Source organism: Diabrotica virgifera, chromosome 1 (genome assembly GCF_917563875.1).
Source record: "Diabrotica virgifera virgifera chromosome 1, PGI_DIABVI_V3a".
NCBI classification, from domain to species: domain Eukaryota; kingdom Metazoa; phylum Arthropoda; class Insecta; order Coleoptera; family Chrysomelidae; genus Diabrotica; species Diabrotica virgifera.
The window spans coordinates 210,642,568-210,661,136 of NC_065443.1; the positions used below are offsets into that span (position 1 = coordinate 210,642,568).

An 18,569-nucleotide genomic window follows, 5' to 3' on the forward strand; every position below is an offset into this window, starting at 1 on the left:
CCGTCGTATGGTCGTATATTAATTTGTAGTTCTAGCTCTGTGCCATATTGTCTTGCTATCGATTTTTCTAAACCTAATAGGCTGAGTAACACCGGGAACCACGCCTGTTCCAAACAATTGTTTCGGGTCTGGGCTGTCATCCTTTTACGACTAACTCCCAGAGATCGTTTTCTACGTCATCTAGCCACCTAATTTTTTGTCAAACTCGTAGATGCCTTACTTTAATACACTCTTTTTTTCTTATTTTGGCCTTCTCTGTATTCCGTTTTTGTATTGCTTGACTGGTTCCATTAATTCTAGTTTTTAAAAATAGTTATGTTAAGTATACGATATAGGAAAGAATTTAAGATGAATATCCACTTGCAATGGTAGTAAATAAGAGAAACATATCCTGCCTAAAATATCTTCCCCAAATTTTTATTAGGGAGGAATCGGCCAGGAGAGGCTAACATTGCTGACAAAGGGCCTAGCCGGATAAGCTGACGAAAAGTGCCCCAACTCGATTCGAATTCCATATAGGTCACCGTTTAGCATATATAGTGAAACTAACTTTCTGAAATTTTTAGCCCCCTAGGTGGTCATGTGACCCACCTAGAGCCTAATTAGGGTTTTTATGTTTTTATTTTTTATCTCAGCCGCATCGAGAACTAGCGAAAAACTTTAAATAAAAAACTTGTAAGCTTTAAAAAGTTCTGTACGAAATTTTTTTTTTATTTTTGGCCGGAAATTTAAATTTTAGAACGATTTTAAAATTTTAAATGAGAATAAAAAAATAACTAAGACATTCGTTTTCACGAAAAAAATATATAACGTGTATTTTTGCATAATATTTCACCCTGAATTTTTTCAAATTTTTAAAATTGGTGAAACGCACCTTTAAAAATAAAAAACCGCATTTTTTCGGTTTTTTTTTTTTTCGTTTTTTGATACAATTTTATACATGTTTTTCAAAAAAGGTAATACGGTCACTAGAATAGGTAAAAGCTGAAAAGTAATTGGGATTTGTTTAATAAAAATTTTTTGTAATGCCATCCATTTTCAAGATACAGAGCGTTGAAAAAAACAAACTTTTACACATTTTTTACGATTTTGCCGAAACTACCGGCAACACTGTAATAAAATTTGGCGAGTTTTAAGAGGTAGTTGTTGTGCATTTTTTTAAATACAATTAAGAATTTTATATTTATCATTGGCGCGTATACGGGTAATGGTCTGAACTTTTTAAAGAAAAAAGATAGTACGCCACTGACATATTTCAAATTAACAATCCTTTTTGAAATCCTCGTTTAATTTGAGACAAAAAATCAATCTTCCTATTTTTTCATATGACGCGCCATTTTTATTCAAAAAATAGAACATCTTAACCCTTACAAAGTATTCGAACTACTATTAGTAGTTTCTACATCTACATACGTAAACTCGTACGTCCATTATAAGAACTAATTCGAATATTTTGGAAGCGTTAAGATATTTTATTTTTTGCAGCAAAACGGCGCCACGTATGAAAAAATGATAAGATAGTTTTTTTATCACAAATTGAATGAGGAATTCAAAAATGATTGTTAATTTGAAATATGTCAGTGACGTACTATCTTTTTTTCTTTGAAAATTCAGACCATTACCCCTAAGCGCGCCAATGATGAATATCAAATCCTTAATTGTATGTCAAAACATGCACAATAACTACCTCTTAAAACCCGCCAAGTTTTATTACAATGTTGCCAGTAGTTTCGGCAAAATCGTAAAAAATAAGTAAAATTTTGTTTTCTTCAACGCCCTGTATCTTGAAAATGGATGGTGTTACAAAAAATTTTTATTATGCAAACCCCAATTATTTTTAAATTTTTTACCTATTCTAGTGACGGTATTACCTTTTTTGAAAAATATGTATAAAATTGTATCAAAAAACGAAAAAAAAAAAACCGAAAAAATGCAGTTTTTTATTTTTAAAGGTGCGTTTCACCAATTTTAAAAATTTGAAAAAATTCAGGGTGATATATTATGCAAAAATACACGTTATATATTTTTTTCGTGAAAACGAATGTCTTAGTTATTTTTTTATACTCAATTAAAATTTTAAAATCGTTCTAAAATTTAAATTTCCCGCCAAAAATTAAAAAAAAAATTTTTTCGGACAGAACTTTTTAAAGTTTACAACTTTTTTCTTAAGTTTTTCGCTAGTTCTCGATGCGGCTGAGATAAAAAATAAAAACATAAAAAGCCTAATTAGGCTCTAGGGGGGTCACATGACCACCTAGGGGGCTAAAAATTTCAGAAAGTTAGTTTCACTATATATGCTAAACGGTGACCTATATGGAATTCGAATCGAGTTGGGGGCACTTTTTATCATCTTACCCGGCTAGGCCCTTTATTGTTTTTATTTGACCCTGTCGTATTTTTTAGCATTTGAAAAAGTGCACTAAAATTTGGGCGAATTGTTTTAAATGGCCACGTTGCATTACAATACCTCGCATTCGTTTATGGTAGGGAAGCCCAAGCGGGGATTTCTGCAGTTACTTGAGCGCGTCAGATTATTACATGGGGAGAAATCTTGTAGCCTGAAAATGTACCTCTACCATATATTGGCTCTTAATGCAGGGAGTTCGTTAAGGGGGGACCCAAAAAAAAATCTATCCTTAGAAAAACACAAAATCGTCAGATTAAGATAAGGTAAGTTAAGTACATGCAAAACCGTGTATATTTAAAAAATCTGACGATTTGAGCGGGGCGTAAGGAAATGGGTGAGTCCCAAAGTTTCACAAGAAAAAAGCGAATATTTCGCGAAATGAATGACAGTTCGAAAAACTAAAAAATACGTACTCAATATTTTTCAAAAATCTGTCGAATGATACCAAACACGACTTCCACGGAGAGGGGTGGGGGTTACTTTAAAATCTTAAATGGGAGCCTCCATTTTTTATTGCAGATTTGGAATCCTTCCGTAAAAATAAGCAACTTTTATTCGAGACATTTTTTCGAATTATGGATAGATGGCGCTATAATCTAAAAAAAAAACGATTATTGGAAATGGAAAATTAAAAAAATGGAAAGTCCCACTAAAATGGAAAACTTTACTTAACTTTTTTTGGTTTTAGTACCTTGTCTTCACAACCCAATAGGTCATAACGCTCGAGTGACTGCACATTTACTTTGCTCCCCCTACCATTAGTAGGAGGAGCCACCAAACGAATTTGTTTCGTAGGTTCTGTAAGAGTAAAATTAATTTTAATATCAGTATCATATTTACAGTACTTATACTCAGTTAAGATTAAAATGGGCGAAAAATTACGTCTTTTAATTAAAAGTAAAACATTTGTTACATATTTTCCAAATAATAGCTTTGAAACCATATTTTTGATTAGCTATTTTTAGAATTAGTGGGTGTGACAATAAAATTAGTTCTATAAAAAAGAAATAAAATGAAATGACATTGATTAGTAATGACCAATACAGTTTTTTCTACAGGTGTTATTATATTTTGAAAGCTGTAATAAATAAATTAATAGGTTTTTGTACAGCGTGTCCCAAAATTACCATTTTATTATTTGTGCTCCTTCTGTAGTGGTGCAAACAGTCGGCATATTGAATTACTATTGTCACACCTAGTAGCTACTTCTCAAATAAATGGTAGATCTTATTTTAAACAGTGTTAAATTCGTTCGAAAACATTCGGGTTTATCTGTCGATATAAAGGGTCGTTTTCACACTACGTCTTATTGTACGTTTTGTGTGATAGGATTTGTCCTATCACACAAAACGTACAATAAGACGTAGCGTGAAAACGAACCTTAATTGGAGGGAAAAATGGAAGAAGAAAAGCTATAAACAAGAAATATAAAACCGGAGGCAAGAAACTAAAGATACATAAAATTAAAGACAGCGTGGAAAACACTAGAAATTTTACAAGATATTTTCAAAGGGGCCAATCTCCCACAGGCAAAGGATTTTCGATGGAAAACATGCCATTTCCACAGAAGCGTACATTTTATATAATGCTGATGAATCTCCTCCCCCACTTTATTTTTCTTGAGCTCTGTTCCCTCTTCTTCTTCTTTTTTACGTGCCGTCTCCCAATCAGAGGTTGGATATCATCATCACTATCTTCACTATATCTACCGCTGTTCTGAAAAGTTCTATGAAACAGCATTTAAACCATTCCTTAAATTTTTTAACCAAGAGACTCACCTTCTTCCTATACTTCTTCCTTCTCATATCTTTGCCTGTATTATCAGTCTTAATATCGCTGATCCCATTAGGTGTCCCAGACATTGTAATTTTCTTAGTTTCATTGTGTTTATTACATATTTCGTATTCGTTGTCCATTTCTCGCAATACTTCCATGTTCGTTTTCTTCTGTGTCTATGCTATTCTAAGCATCCTTCTGTAACACCACATTTTAAATGACTGTAGCTCAGTGTTGCCAGAGAAATTTTTGTAAATGCACTGGAATGACTGAAATGGTGACACAAAATGTACTAACCCAACACATTTTGTACAAAAACTTAAAAAAACGTTGTTTAATGTTATTTGAAGCAAATTTCTTATATCACAAAATTGGAGGTTTTTACTTTAAGATACTTTAGTATCAAAAGTTTGGTTGTTAATTGTATCAAATTGGTACAATTGTACCAAGTCTGGCAACGCTGCGTAGCTTAGGGAACATCCATAAACTACGTCGTTGAAAAGGGGGAGGGGGGACTTTGCTTATTACGACGATATACGACAGGGGGAGGGGGCGATGAATGCACATCCGACGTCGTTTGACGTTCACGAATATAAAAATATACCTATTTTAGAATTAAAAAGAATTAGTATATTACTTTTATCTCATACTTTTCATTTCGTTTTTATCACTCACTGCCTTAATAATATTGCTAGCAGTTTTGTTCAGAATAACAAATCAAACAATAAAACATTGTTCTACGTCTTTAAACAAACGCTCCTATACAGAACAACGTCTGGAAGCAATAAATATTTAACTGTTCATTTATTTACTGAATACTCTGTCCTCTTTGTGAAACAATTCTACAAGAATGAATAGAAATAAAATATTCTATTCTATTTAGTAGTTAGTACATTGTATTTTTATACTTCATAAAAGAAATGGCATTGAAATCAAAACAAAATAAGTATCAAATTTATATGATGCAGTTAAGAAAGCATAGGAACTCTGATAAAAGTGTTGTCTTTTGTCCCAATAAAACTAATTACAGTGAACTAGTACAGTGAATTGAGAGAAAAAAGTACGCGGATATTAATGAGCTACATAGTAATACTGATTTGGATACATTCGTAAATAAACTTTGAGAGCTAACTTTAAAAAATCCAAAAATAACATGGAATTAAAAAAAATCACTAAAAAGGGGACCATGAGTTGCAATTGCGACGTCGGTAGAGGGGGAGGTAAACTGTAAACGACGCTTTTCGACGGAAGGGGGGAAGGTATTAAAAACTCCAAAATTTTTACGACGTAGTTTATGGATGTTCCCTTATTTATGTGCTCTTGCTTTAATGTTCAGCTTTGAAGTCCATATTGCAGTATCGAAAACACGTAGCATCTCAAAGCTCTTACTCTCAGTTCTAATCGTTATTGCAGAGAATTGTTTTCAGTTTTGTAAACGCATTTCTTGTTATTTTTATTCTGCCCCTTATTTCTATTGTTTGTTCATTATTTTACCCGTGTTGAGCTGCCCCCCCCCCACTTGCAAAAATTAAAAAACAAATAGCCCTGATTTATGAGCTTTTTATGAGCTTTCATATTCCGCAAACTAAAAATTTTGAGCTCGTTCCACTGAGCAGGAATTTAATACTTTAGTGGGGGGGGGCTGAGTCAGCCCCCCCACTACTTAAAAATAGGAATATTGAATCGGTTTTTGCGGCAGAATTACGAGCTATTTATGAGCTCTTGAAATTATATAGTTTCGATTTTTGAGCTCATCCCCTTCACCCCCAAACAACCCTTTAATTGATTTAACTTAAGAGAAAAATGCTGAGAAAACTTATATCGTATTGCGGATATAATTCTTATAGCGTATATACTCTAAGAATAAACTATTAAATCACGTGCATTTCGATTATTGAGCTACAACCCCTTCGCAAGAAAACCACCCTATCTTCCCGGCTTAAGAGGAAGTTGTACTTAAATGCATTAAATTAATTATTTGGCGGCTACATATCATTTAATAATTTATAAGCTTCCAAATTACGCGCACTTAGATCAGTAAATTGCAATTTATTTTGTATAGTGCAGTCACTGAAGGTAAAAATCAACGATTATCTTCAATTTCGGTGAACCTTCATCGATTTTCACGAAAATTGGTCAGTGGTTAGAGGATACCTCAAGAAACAAAGGTGACATGGTACCACCTTGCGCCTTTACCCTGAGGGTGGATACCGCCCCTTCTCGGGGGTGAAAATTATTTGATACAGTCAATAGTATTTGCCGGGACTTATTGACCGACGTAATAAGTATGCTCGGCTGATATAGGTATAATTTGACATCTTTCTATTCAATCTTATGTACTTGTAGTCGTTATTTTTGTCTGCATTTTTTTCTTTCCAATCTTTGTATATTGTTCTGCTTTACAACCCATGTTTTACTACCATACCTTGTATATTATTATTGTCTTTGTTTTTCTAGGTATTGTCTTTTTTCTGTCTACTTTTGATCTCGAATCGCGTTATAAATACAATATCGTCAGCAAAAGCAACAACTTGTTTCTTGTAATATATTTTTCCATCAATGTCTGTTTTCCTGCTTTATCATTAAATAATTTTGAGGTCAGGTTCAATAATGTTGTATGACAGCGGCCCGTTGCCTTAGCCCTCTACGTACTTTAAATGTCCTTGATTTCTCTGTACATTATTTTGCATATCGTTTTTTATTTTTGATGAAATCGTGGCCCGTATAAGCTATCTCTATGAATATAATTTCCATACAAACAAACGAGTTTTTTTTTAAATATAATTCGTACGACGTAGGATATAGTAATATAGCAACGGTGAATACCGCAGCAAATAGTTCATGTGTATTAGTATTCCTTATTCGCTTTTCTGGTTTTGCTTAGCCTTACAGAAAAATTTAGTTATTGAAAAATATTTGAAATACTTCCAATTAATTTTATAGGTCTTGGACCCACCATTTAAAGAAATATTACCTCCCTCATAAGACTTCGTTTATTCAGATATTTATGTGGAGTCAGACAATTTTTCTATTTCGAAAAATTTTCGGGAGGGGGACGTTTCGTAAATATAGAGGTTTCTAAACTTTGGTACGACCGACAACTGGAGTAGATACCCTTAAAAATTTGTTGGACAATATTACCAGTTAATTGTAAATATTTTTAATAAACAATCCTGCAAAAATGAGCTATACCGGTATAAATATTATGACTTTATGATGCGTGCGCTCCCCTCTATGGAGTCATAAATGATAAAAATGATGATGTTTTTGGAGGATTGTTTGATAAAAAAACGGTACTCCAGTTGTCGGACTGACCAATGTTTAGAAACTTCTATATTTACGAAACGCCCCCCTCCCGAAAATTTTCCGAAATAGAAAAGTTGTCTGACTCGACATGAATAGCATGAACGGGCTTGAGGACTATTAAATTTTTATTTTTAAATGGTGGGTTTAAGGACTATTAACTATGTCTTGATTTCTGCTTATCAACTTATTTTTACACATTTATTAATAAACTTTTCTTTTTTTCAGGTATTGTTTATATCTTCCTGTTGTTTGCAAAGTATATTTCAGATTAGGTAAGGTTTATTTTTAAAAATCATAAATTTTTTTTATGAAAATTGTTTTTAAATTTGTAAATGAAGCATGTAGTCTAAGAGCTGGGAGCGGATTTTGTGCGTGATAAGTAATATGAAAAAACTGTACGGGGATATGTTGAATTAGTTGTGTAAATGACTTTCACCAACGGCCGGAAACCAGAGTTGGGGCCGAGGGTAGTTATAAGGGGTCAAAGTCGCGGAATTTATTATTTTTTTTATGACGCTCATGATCGAGATAGTGCACCAAAATTTGGGAATACGTAGGTCATGACGTACCTAAGTAAAATCTCTAGGGGCTCAACGCTGCGTGGCCGACAAAGGGGTGGGGGTAGGGGTGAATATAAAAAATATAAGGGGTTTTTTGCGACGTTCGTGATTGAGAGAGTACACCAAATTTGGGTATAAGTAGACCATGACATAGATAATTAAAATCCCCAGAGCCGGAAACCAGAATGGGGAAGTTATAAGGGGTCAAAGTTCCGTTATTTATTATTTTTTTTGTGACGCTCATGATCGAGATAGCGCGCCAAAATTTGGGAATAAGTAGACCATGACATAACTAAGTAATATCCCCAGAGGCGGAAACCAGAGTGGCGGACGAGGGTAGTTATAAGGGGTAAAAGTCGCGGTTTTTATTATTTTTTTTGTGGCGCTCATGATGGAGATAGTGCACCAAAATTTGGGAGTAAGTAGGTTATGGCGTAACTAAGTAAAATCTTCAGGGGCGGAACGCTGCTTGGGTACAAAGGGGTGGTAGGCAGGGGTGAGTATAAAAATATATGGGGTTTTTTTTTGCCGTTCGTGATCGAGATAGTGCACCAAAATTTGGGAATAAGTAAATCATAACATTACTAAGTAAAATCTCCAGGGGCGGAACGCTGCGTGGGGGACAAATGTTGTGCCGGGTCACAAAAAAAAATACACACTGCGATTTTGACCCCTTAAAACTACCCCCATCCCCAACTCTGGTTTTCGGTTCTGGGGATTTTACTTAGGTAAGTCATGGTCTACTTATTCCCAAATTTTGGTGAACTATCTCAATCTAGCACGTCGCAAAAAACCCCTTATATTTTTTATATTCACACCTACCCCCACCCCTTTGCCGGCCACGCAGCGTTCCACTCCTGGAGATTGTACTTAGTTACCTCATGACCTACTTATTCCCAAATTTTGGTGCACTATCTCGATCATGAGCGTCACAAAAAAAAAATAATAAAAACGGCGATTTTGACCCCTTATAACTACCCTCATGCCCAACTCTGGTTTCCGACTCTGAGGATTTTACTTAGTTATGCCATGGTCTACTTATTCCCAAATTTTGGTGTACTCTCTCAATCACGAACGTCGCAAAAAAAACCCTTATATTTTTTGTATTTACCCCTGCCCCACCCCTTTGTCGGCCACGCAGCGTGCTACCCCTGGAGATTTTACTTAGTTACGTCATGACCTACTTATTGCCAAATTTTGGTGCACTCTCTCGATCATGAGCGTCACAAAAAAAAATAATAAAAACGGCGACTTTGACCCATTATAACTACCCTCATCCCCAACTCTGGTTTCCGGCTCTGGGGATTTTACTTAGTAATGTCATGATCTACTTATTCCCAAATTTTGGTCCACTATCTCAATCACGAACGTCGCAAAAAACCCCTTATATTTTTTATATTCACCCCTACCCCCACCCCTTTGTCGGCCACGCAGCGTTGAGCCCCTAGAGATTTTACTTAGGTACGTCATGACCTACGTATTCCCAAATTTTGGTGCACTATCTCGATCATGAGCGTCATAAAAAAAATAATAAAATCCGCGACTTTGACCCCTTATAACTACCCTCGGCCCCAACTCTGGTTTCCGGCCGTTGGTGAAAGTCATGTACACAACTAATTCAACATATCCCCGTATAGTTTTTCCATATTACTTATCACGCACAAAATCCGCTTCTATCTCTCCGACTAATGTTTTATCATTAAAACTTAAAACATCATAAAACATTTTTCATACACGGAAACACACACCACAAACATATACAAACGTTTATTGTTTTTTCACAAAATCTAAAGTGATTTCATCTTCGTCTCAAGCTTTTTTTTTCAATTATCTGTATAGGAATAGGTCCCAAATTGAGGCATTAAAATAGGCGTTATTTTTAGACTTCTTCAATCTCCACATCTAGATGTTTTAATTAACTCTCGTACATCTTATACCAAACAGTTTATTCTGCAATTTGTGGTTTATTCCCAAAAATATATAGGGTCCGTTATAATTATTGGGGTATAGATTAGGATTTGGTTATAGCGGCCAAAATATGACTTAATAAAATGTTGCTGTAGAAATAGATGATGTGTGTTTAAATTTGAATTTAAAAAAATTTTTTTTTGTTAATAATTTCGTTTTATCTGTATAAATTCTTATAAAAATCATAACGCATAAGAAAATTGTTGTGGTCTTTCAGAATCCATTTATTTCGGATTGTTGTACTGTAACGTGTCAAAAAGACTGATTATTTTGCCACGTAAAAACGATAGATAATGGTACTTTTTCCCGTAAATATTGTATATAAAAAGGCATACATTTTTAATGTTTTTATTTCTTCGCAAGTAAGATATGAACGACGATTCTAAAATTCCCTAAAATGTACTCTAGATTCTCTAAAAAGGGTTCTTTATTTTTGTAACTTTTGTTCCATCTAATATTTTATTTTTACATTTTCTCATCTAATTAGGGTCCTAGGACGGAGGCCATTTTCATCCTGGTTTATCCTAGGATGGGGCCACTTTATTGCCACAATGAATACAATAATAAATGACTTTAAGACGGTTGGCGATAAAATATTATTTAACGAATAAACAATATGGTGTCTGTATCACAAAAATATTTTTACTATTTCGACATTGTTTGAAATCCTTGCACGATGTTAGTTGTTAGAAATGTAACAGTAAATAAATAATAGCTAATACGGTACATTTCGTTTACTATTGTTTGCAAAATATTATTAGATATCGTCGGTCGTTTCATAACAAATCAATTAAAATGGACGCCTCTATGATTAAAATATTATTATTACACAGTATCAGAAACTTTTCCATCAGTTTCTCTGTTACATTTCAAAATAGATGAGCTATAATAATATTGTATAATGTATTTCAGTATATGTATGTATAGCAAAAGGAAGTTTATAGTTTCTAAAAAAATGACTGGTTTTTAAAGAATTTTACACTTTAAGAGACGCCTTTAGGTTGCTGATGTGATGGCACAAATAGACCAGGGAATTTAAAACAAAAAACACCGGAATAAATCGATTTTTAAATACATTACCTATCGACTTACAACTTTTTGAATTCTGTTCGGGATGACGTCGGGATGCGTAAAAGTGCATAAGGTGCGTCCAAAAGCAGGGCACAAAATATCCATGATATTTATATAAATATCAAAATATCGGATATATGATATATATCCGAGATTCGGCACTTTTTTAACTACCCTATGGATTATTCAGTGTGTGGAACAAAGATAATACTTAATTGTTTGAATGCGAGTGAGACACAATCCACTCATGTTGTGGATAGTCTCCCCACTCCAGTCAACTAACGAGTCTGACAATTCGACAGTGTTGCTATATTTCTGTTATATCATTCCTTCTAAAATATTAGACGGATATTGAATGTAAAATAATATTTAAATTCGTTACAGTTTACTGTCGAATGAAAATTAATATTGTCCCAACAAAACTTAAATGAAGTAGTGATGTACCTAATTGTATTTTTTAAACGATTCCATCAATTACTTGATTAATTAACACAGAACACTGACTTTACAAATTGATGAGTGACAACAGCGCAACTTTACTAGACAGACAGCAATATTCCCCTCATTTCCCTAAAAGGCTAGGCGGGGCTTATGATTTGCTTCTATTTTTCATATTTTCGCGTTCAACAGGTCGAATTTCAGATTTCAGGTTCTATTGTTTACATTTACAAGCTGTTGTCACATAAGGTTGAAAATTAAAAAATAATAATTAACATGCCAAACTTTTATAAACGAGAAGAAAAGATCCAAATGATAAAATGGTATTATGTGGGACATTCTATTCTGACAATAATACATTTATTTATTGGTGATTTTGAAAATCGCCCAATTCCAACAAAAAAAAAACAGTTCGGTCAATAATTAAACATTTCGAAAATTTTGGTTGCATAAATAACTGTAGAAAATGTCGTCCTGCGAATCAATCACGACCGAAAGTAATTTCTGTCGAACGCGAAGCTCGCGAAATGCAAGTCTGCTTAGCTGCTGAAGAAAAGCCTTGTTCGAGCAGACAAATTGCCGACGAAGTTGACCTAAAGGAGAGCACTGTAAGGAACATTTTAAAGCGAAATGGATACAAGTGCTATAAAGTGCAAACCACACAAGAACTTTTCCCAGACGATCATTTTAAACGTATGCAATTTTGTCAAGCTATGATTGAGAAGTCGAATGTCGACAATAACTTTTTAAAAAATATTATGTTTACCGATGAATCTTCATTCACCATCCACAGACGTCATAATCCATCTGTCGTCCGCTATTGGTCTAGGAAAAATAAACGATTGATTATTGCTGTGCGAACACAATACCCAAAAAAAATTAAATGTGTGGACTGGACTTTATAGCGATCATATAATTGGTCCATTTTTTATTATGGGAAATCTGAATGGACGTAAGTACCTAGAATTATTGCAAAATCAGATTATTCCCGCAATTCGAAACGTCGCGCCCAACTTCGACGATGTCTGGTTTCAACAGGATGGTTGCCCAGCACACAATTCAGCAGCAGTCAGAAATTATTTGGAACAAACATTCCCGGGACGATTAATTTCTACTCGAGGGACAATAGAATGGCCCCCTAGATCACCAGACTTAGCACCTTTAGATTTTTATTTCTGGGGTATGCTAAAATCCAAAATATATCAGCATGAATTTGAACGAGCGACCACTTTAGCAGAATTACAACAAAAAATTGTTCAGCTCTGCAGTGAGGTAGAGCCAGATCAGCTGAATGCAATGAGATCTTCATTGTATGATCGATTCGGTTTTTGTTCACTGCAAGAGGGTGGTTTGTTAGAACATTTACTTGTTTAGAATTGTTTTTGCCTTTAATTTTAATTTAATTATTTAGAATAAATTTTTCAGTTGGTTTTCTTATAAAAAAATATTTTTTTAAAATGACTTTAATTTTAATTTCATTATTTAGAATAAATTTTTCAGTTGGTTTTCTTATAAAAAAATATTTTTTAAAATGACTTTAATTTTAATTTAATTATTTAGAATTGTTATTGTTAGGTTGGTTATATTTTTATAAAAAAAGTACTTATTTTGTTATTTAGGTTAAAAATTTTTTTGGGGGATAAAGGGGTAGAATGCGAAAACATGGAGTTGATTCCAGTTTACTCCAATTAGCCTCTTCTACTCAAATCCGACTCTCACCTTCACGTTGGTGTCCCCTCTTAACCGAGCAACCCAACCTAGAGATCCGGTATCCAAGCCCGGGTGGAAAGTTGGGTCGGGAACTGACGAGAGCGGGTGAAATGGCCCTCCGAAAAGGGGGTTTGGCGTTGGGTTAACTACCCAACCCCGTAAAAATCCATAGTTACGAAATCTGAAGTTGAAAATGCTGGACGGAAATCTCGACGACGACCTATATGCAACGAAATAAGGACAAATATTAAATTGTATGAAGCCATGGATGAATTCCACATCCCTGATAAACTGATAATATTGGTTAAGGCTACAATGCGTAAATTCGAAATACAGGGCGAACAATGGCGTTTGAAACGTATGTTGAGCTGCGACCAGGAGATGCGCTGGTGTGTCTCATTTTCAACATAGCTCTGGAAAAGTCGGTTGAAATGCCCGAATAGACAACAGAGGAAATATTTTTAATAAATCATCTCAAATTTTGGCATATGTAGATGACGTGGACCTAGTTTCCCGACAACACGCAAGCTAGAAGAAATGTCACCTTCTCAAATGCTTCAAAAAATATAGCGCTGCAAGTAAACGAGGAGAAAACTAAGACGATGGCATCAACACCCAACAATAGAGCCAGAAACATCGGTCACCAATTCGCTGTTGATAACTCTACCTTTAAAGCGGTGGACAAATTCACATACTGATCGCCAAAGAAAACGTCATGACGGAAGAAATCAAGCGAAGGATACCTACAACATTTTTGTTCAATTTATTAGATAATATTTTGTATTTTGACAACGACATTCGAAGTAGGAGTTTTTTAAGTTAAATTGCGGCTTATTTCCCATTTAGAATAATAAATTACATAAGTAAATGCCACAAAAAATAGAAGCTTTTTATTAGATAGAACAATAGAACAATGTTTTAGGTGAAATATATTTTAAATACGTATCCATAAAAAATAAGAATCCATTCGTAAATACCGCGTAGATATGCATAGAAAGCTGCAATCGTGCAAGGGCACCTATCTACGCCGTTGCTCCCGTCTGGCGGCGCTAGTGTAGTTGGAGGTCAAAGTTTTGACTATTCGTGAAGTTTGTATATGGTGTTTTTGATTACGATTTAATAAATAATAAATTATGGCCGAAATATACGGATCTTGGAGACTGTTTGTGCGTTGAAAAACGAATTGAGAAGGGATGCGAGAGTTACTGGAAAAAGGAAACACGTATCGAATGATAAACTATATTAATCATCGTCTCAATGTTTTATTTCTATAGCTCAGAGGGTATTTATCTGGCATTGATTAACTCCCCACACGAGTCTGACAACTGTGTATAATATGATATGTGCGATCTGCCTTACTTTTTTTATCAATTTAAAATTCACAATTAAGTGCGCTCAGCATTAATTTTTGTGTTTATCTTATTTAAAAATGTGATATTTTCAAAATATGACTGCCATGACAGTTGCGCATTTGGTGTAAATTTGGTATAAGCATGGGGTGAGCGCAGTTGATTCTGCAATGTTGTCTTATTTAAAAAAAATTATAACTCCTTATGGAAATGTAGAATGTGTTAATTTAATTAAGTATAATTATTTGGGTGTTTGTCTACGTGAAAGGCGACCTTAAATTTAAGGTGAAATTAGAAAAAGTTAGGGTTAGGTTTGATCAGGTTATGTTTTAGTCACTAAAGAATATTTAAATGGTACTAGGTCACTTAAATTTTCAGTTATTAACTTATTTATATTATTTTCGATTAAGTTCATAAGTTTGCTCAGGTTATGTTTTAGTCATTTTAAAGAATATTTTAAAGATAATATATCACTAAAATGTTCAGTTGTTAACTTTTTTATATTATTTTCGATGACGCTAGGTTAGGTTTGGTCAGGTTATGTTTTAGTCACTAAAAAATATTGAGAACTTGAGAAATATTTAAAATTAGTATTTCACATTTTTCTATATTATTACTTCAAATATAAATTTTTTTACATATTCACTCCATAAAAAGCGATTGTAGATGTGGCAACAGTGTGAATGTATATAAAATTGCATATCTTAATCCGTGCGTTTATAATAAATTTTGATCTGAATTTTATAGTGAAGTATTCTATTTTTTACAGTCGAATCTGGGGGGCAATACTTAATCTGTTTCAACAAAATGTTTATTGCAGATACGTGCATTTATTCTCGGCACATATTTATCCCTTCTTATTGCTACAATCCACTTTTTTCTCATCAGAATATCTTTGGGAAACCTGTGTCTTGATGTTCTCGATGAGCACAAATGCACAGCACAACATTGAGGGATTTTATTTTCTCAAGTTTAATTCACACAGCGAAACAAATATGCAATATTTACTTGGAAATAGATTGATTTGAAGTATTGACGTAAGTTGACATGACCTCCAACTACACGAGCGCCACCTACGTTGAGCTTTCCAGATTAGCTGCCAGTAGTTAGTTTCATTCGGTTCCCTTGGCGCGATGCAGAACCTTAAGTCATTTATCGCACCGGCAGAGGATATCGGACTGAACTGAAGTTTAATTTTGGCAGGAGGGCGTGGCTTATTTTGCTACGAATTGAGGGGAATAACGCGTAGTTGCCACGCATCAATTCCTTAAGTCAATGTTCTTTGTTAACTAATTAAGTAATTAATAGAATCGCTTAGAAAATAACTATTACATTGCTACTTTATTTAAGTTTTTTTTTGTGACAATATTAATTTTAATTTTACAATGAACTCTAGTGAAATTAAATACTATTTTACTCTTATGTATCTCACTAATATTTTAGAAGGAAAGATGTAACAGAAATGTAGCAACACTGTTTCAAGATCAAACCCACTCATTCGAGATCGTGACTGCATCTCACTTGTATTCACACAATTAAATATTATCTTTATTCCACACACTGAATAACCCATAGGGTAGTTAAAAAAGTGCCGAATCTGTATATGCAAAGTGTGATATTTATATGATATTTATGATATTTTGGAAAATATTTCAATAGAGAAACTAAATTGACCAAAATAAGACTCTAATTGTAGAATGTAAGAGTAAAAGATATATTTTTACTTTAAATAAAAAATACATATCTAATAAAAGATATATTTTTACTTAAATAAAAAATACAAAAATTTTTGTCAAAAATATAAACGTACGTATGGTAGTATGTTACATCAAACAAAATGATAGGCGTCACTACTAAACGTAACTAAAGTAAGTATAAGTACTAAAGTAACTAAAAATATTGAAAACATTAACATAAACATATAGTCCAGGGTAATAAGGTTTTTTCCATGACCTTTGAACAGCCAGGGTATTGAAGCGTTTTTTCGACAGGTAATACCTATAAGAGCAGATTGTAACTATTTCCTGCGTAGGATCTGGCGGCCATTTTTATTTATAAACAATTAAGTGTCAAAAAATGGCATTTTTCACTTTTTTTTCAAATCAATGGAAAACAGGGAAACTTATGGTTTTTTTAGTACAAATATCTTCGAGATTATGGAAAAATCTTTAAAACGACGTATTACAAAGTTTGATATACTCATTTATTGTTAATATAATTGCGAAAAAATGTCGGAATTGCAAAAAAAATTATTTTCGTAATAACTGTTGTAAAAATTAGTGTACAGCTTTAAAATTTTTGTCAAATAAGGGTTCTTTGGTGCTTAATATGTGATAAAACTTTCAAAGCGATTCATTCAATTGTTTAAATTTTATTCAAATTGTTTATCCCAGAGAGCATTTTTTTTTGCAATAACATAAGTCAGAAAAAAATGACGTTAGAAGCATTCCACAGGTGTCAAATGAAAGAGCATAAGCTATGTTTTCAACTTGGTTTAAAAAACGTGAATAAAAAAATGCATTGATTAGTAATAAATAATTATGTAAAAGTATCGTAAATCTTTCCTTATAAACTTTTTATTTTGTCATATAAGAAATTATATATATTTATTACAATTTTTTATCAATTATGATATAAATGACATTACTTGGTAGTTGTACACTTAAAACAGGGTAAAAAAGTTAATTTTTTTGGAAAATGTTATTCAAAAAGTTTATAAAGAAAAATTTACGATACTGTTGCGTAATTATTTATTACTAATACATGCATTTTTATTCACTTTTTTAAACCATGTTGAAAATGTAGCTCATGTTCTTTCATTTGACACCTGTGAAATGGTTCTAACGTCATTTTCTTCTGACTTATGTTATTGCAAAAAAAATGTTCTCTAGGATAAACAATTTGAATAAAATTTAAACAATTGAATGAATCGCTTTGAAATTTGTATCACATATTAAGCACCAAATAACCCTCATTTGACAAATATTTCAAAGTTGTACACTAATTTTTACAACAGTTACTGCGATAATAATTTTTTTTGCAATTCCGACCTTTTTTCGCAATTATATTAACAATAAATGAGTATATCAAACTTTGTAATACGTCATTTTAAAGCTTTTTCCATAATCTCGAAGATATTTGTACTAAAAAAATCATAAGTTTCACTGTTTTCCATTGATTTGAAAAAAAAAGGCGAAAATGCCATTTTTTGACAGTTAGTTGTTTATAAATAAAAATGGCCGCCAGATCCTACGCAGGAAATAGTTACAATTTGTTCCTATAGGTATTACCTGTCGAAAAAACGCTTCAGTACCCTGTCTGCTGAAGTGTCACGAACACGGTATATTTTTGTCTTATTACCCTGGCCTAATATAGGTATTTCTATTTTTCCAAAATAACTTAAAATTCTGAACATTTAAAAAACAAAATCATTTAGAAAATTAATTAAGATGAAGGTTCAACATCGGAAGTGTCTGAATCAAAACCAGTAAAGCACCCAAGACTTAATTCTGCCTCTTCATTTTCCCTTCTTTCAGTTTCTTGTTCAGGCCAAATCCATTCCAAATTGTCATGTTTTTGGTATGAAGAACTGTTTAAATATTTAAACATGAATACAAGTTTAGCAGCCTTTTCTGTTCCTAAATTATTTCGTAATTTGGAATGCACAAGTCCAAAGCTTGAAAAGCACCTTTCAATGCCTGCCGTTGAGGCTACTGCTGTAAGTAATTGGTTAATTCGTTCGAGAAATATGTTTTTATCGGGCCAAGCAGATTCAGCGATTGGAACAGACTTCCACCATTATAATGGAGATGTTTTTTTTTTAAATTTGGAGCATACACGAAAGACGGAAAAGGTTTAGACTTCGAAGTTAGGGCCATTACAAACGGAAAAAAATCTGTGTTGAATTTAAATATTCATAAGCCTGTTCTTTTTGTTCGGCAGTAAGTCTTTCTTCCAAAAAGCGATGGTCCAGTAGGTTTGCCA

General features: G+C 33.3%; 1 protein-coding gene across 3 annotated transcripts in view; it reads left to right on the forward strand.

Moving 5' to 3' along the window:
* The window catches only part of LOC114346117 (E3 ubiquitin-protein ligase RNF19A-like), a 500,767-nt gene that overhangs the window by 78,740 nt on the left and 403,458 nt on the right, over positions 1-18,569 (forward strand). The window contains exon 2 of one of the 3 annotated variants that reach the window (XM_028296914.2): positions 7,715-7,761. The exons of the other annotated variants lie outside the window; for them this stretch is intronic. The gene's annotated coding sequence lies outside the window, so the exon portion shown is untranslated. The remainder of the gene's footprint in view (positions 1-7,714; positions 7,762-18,569) is intronic. 3 annotated transcript variants of the gene reach the window in all.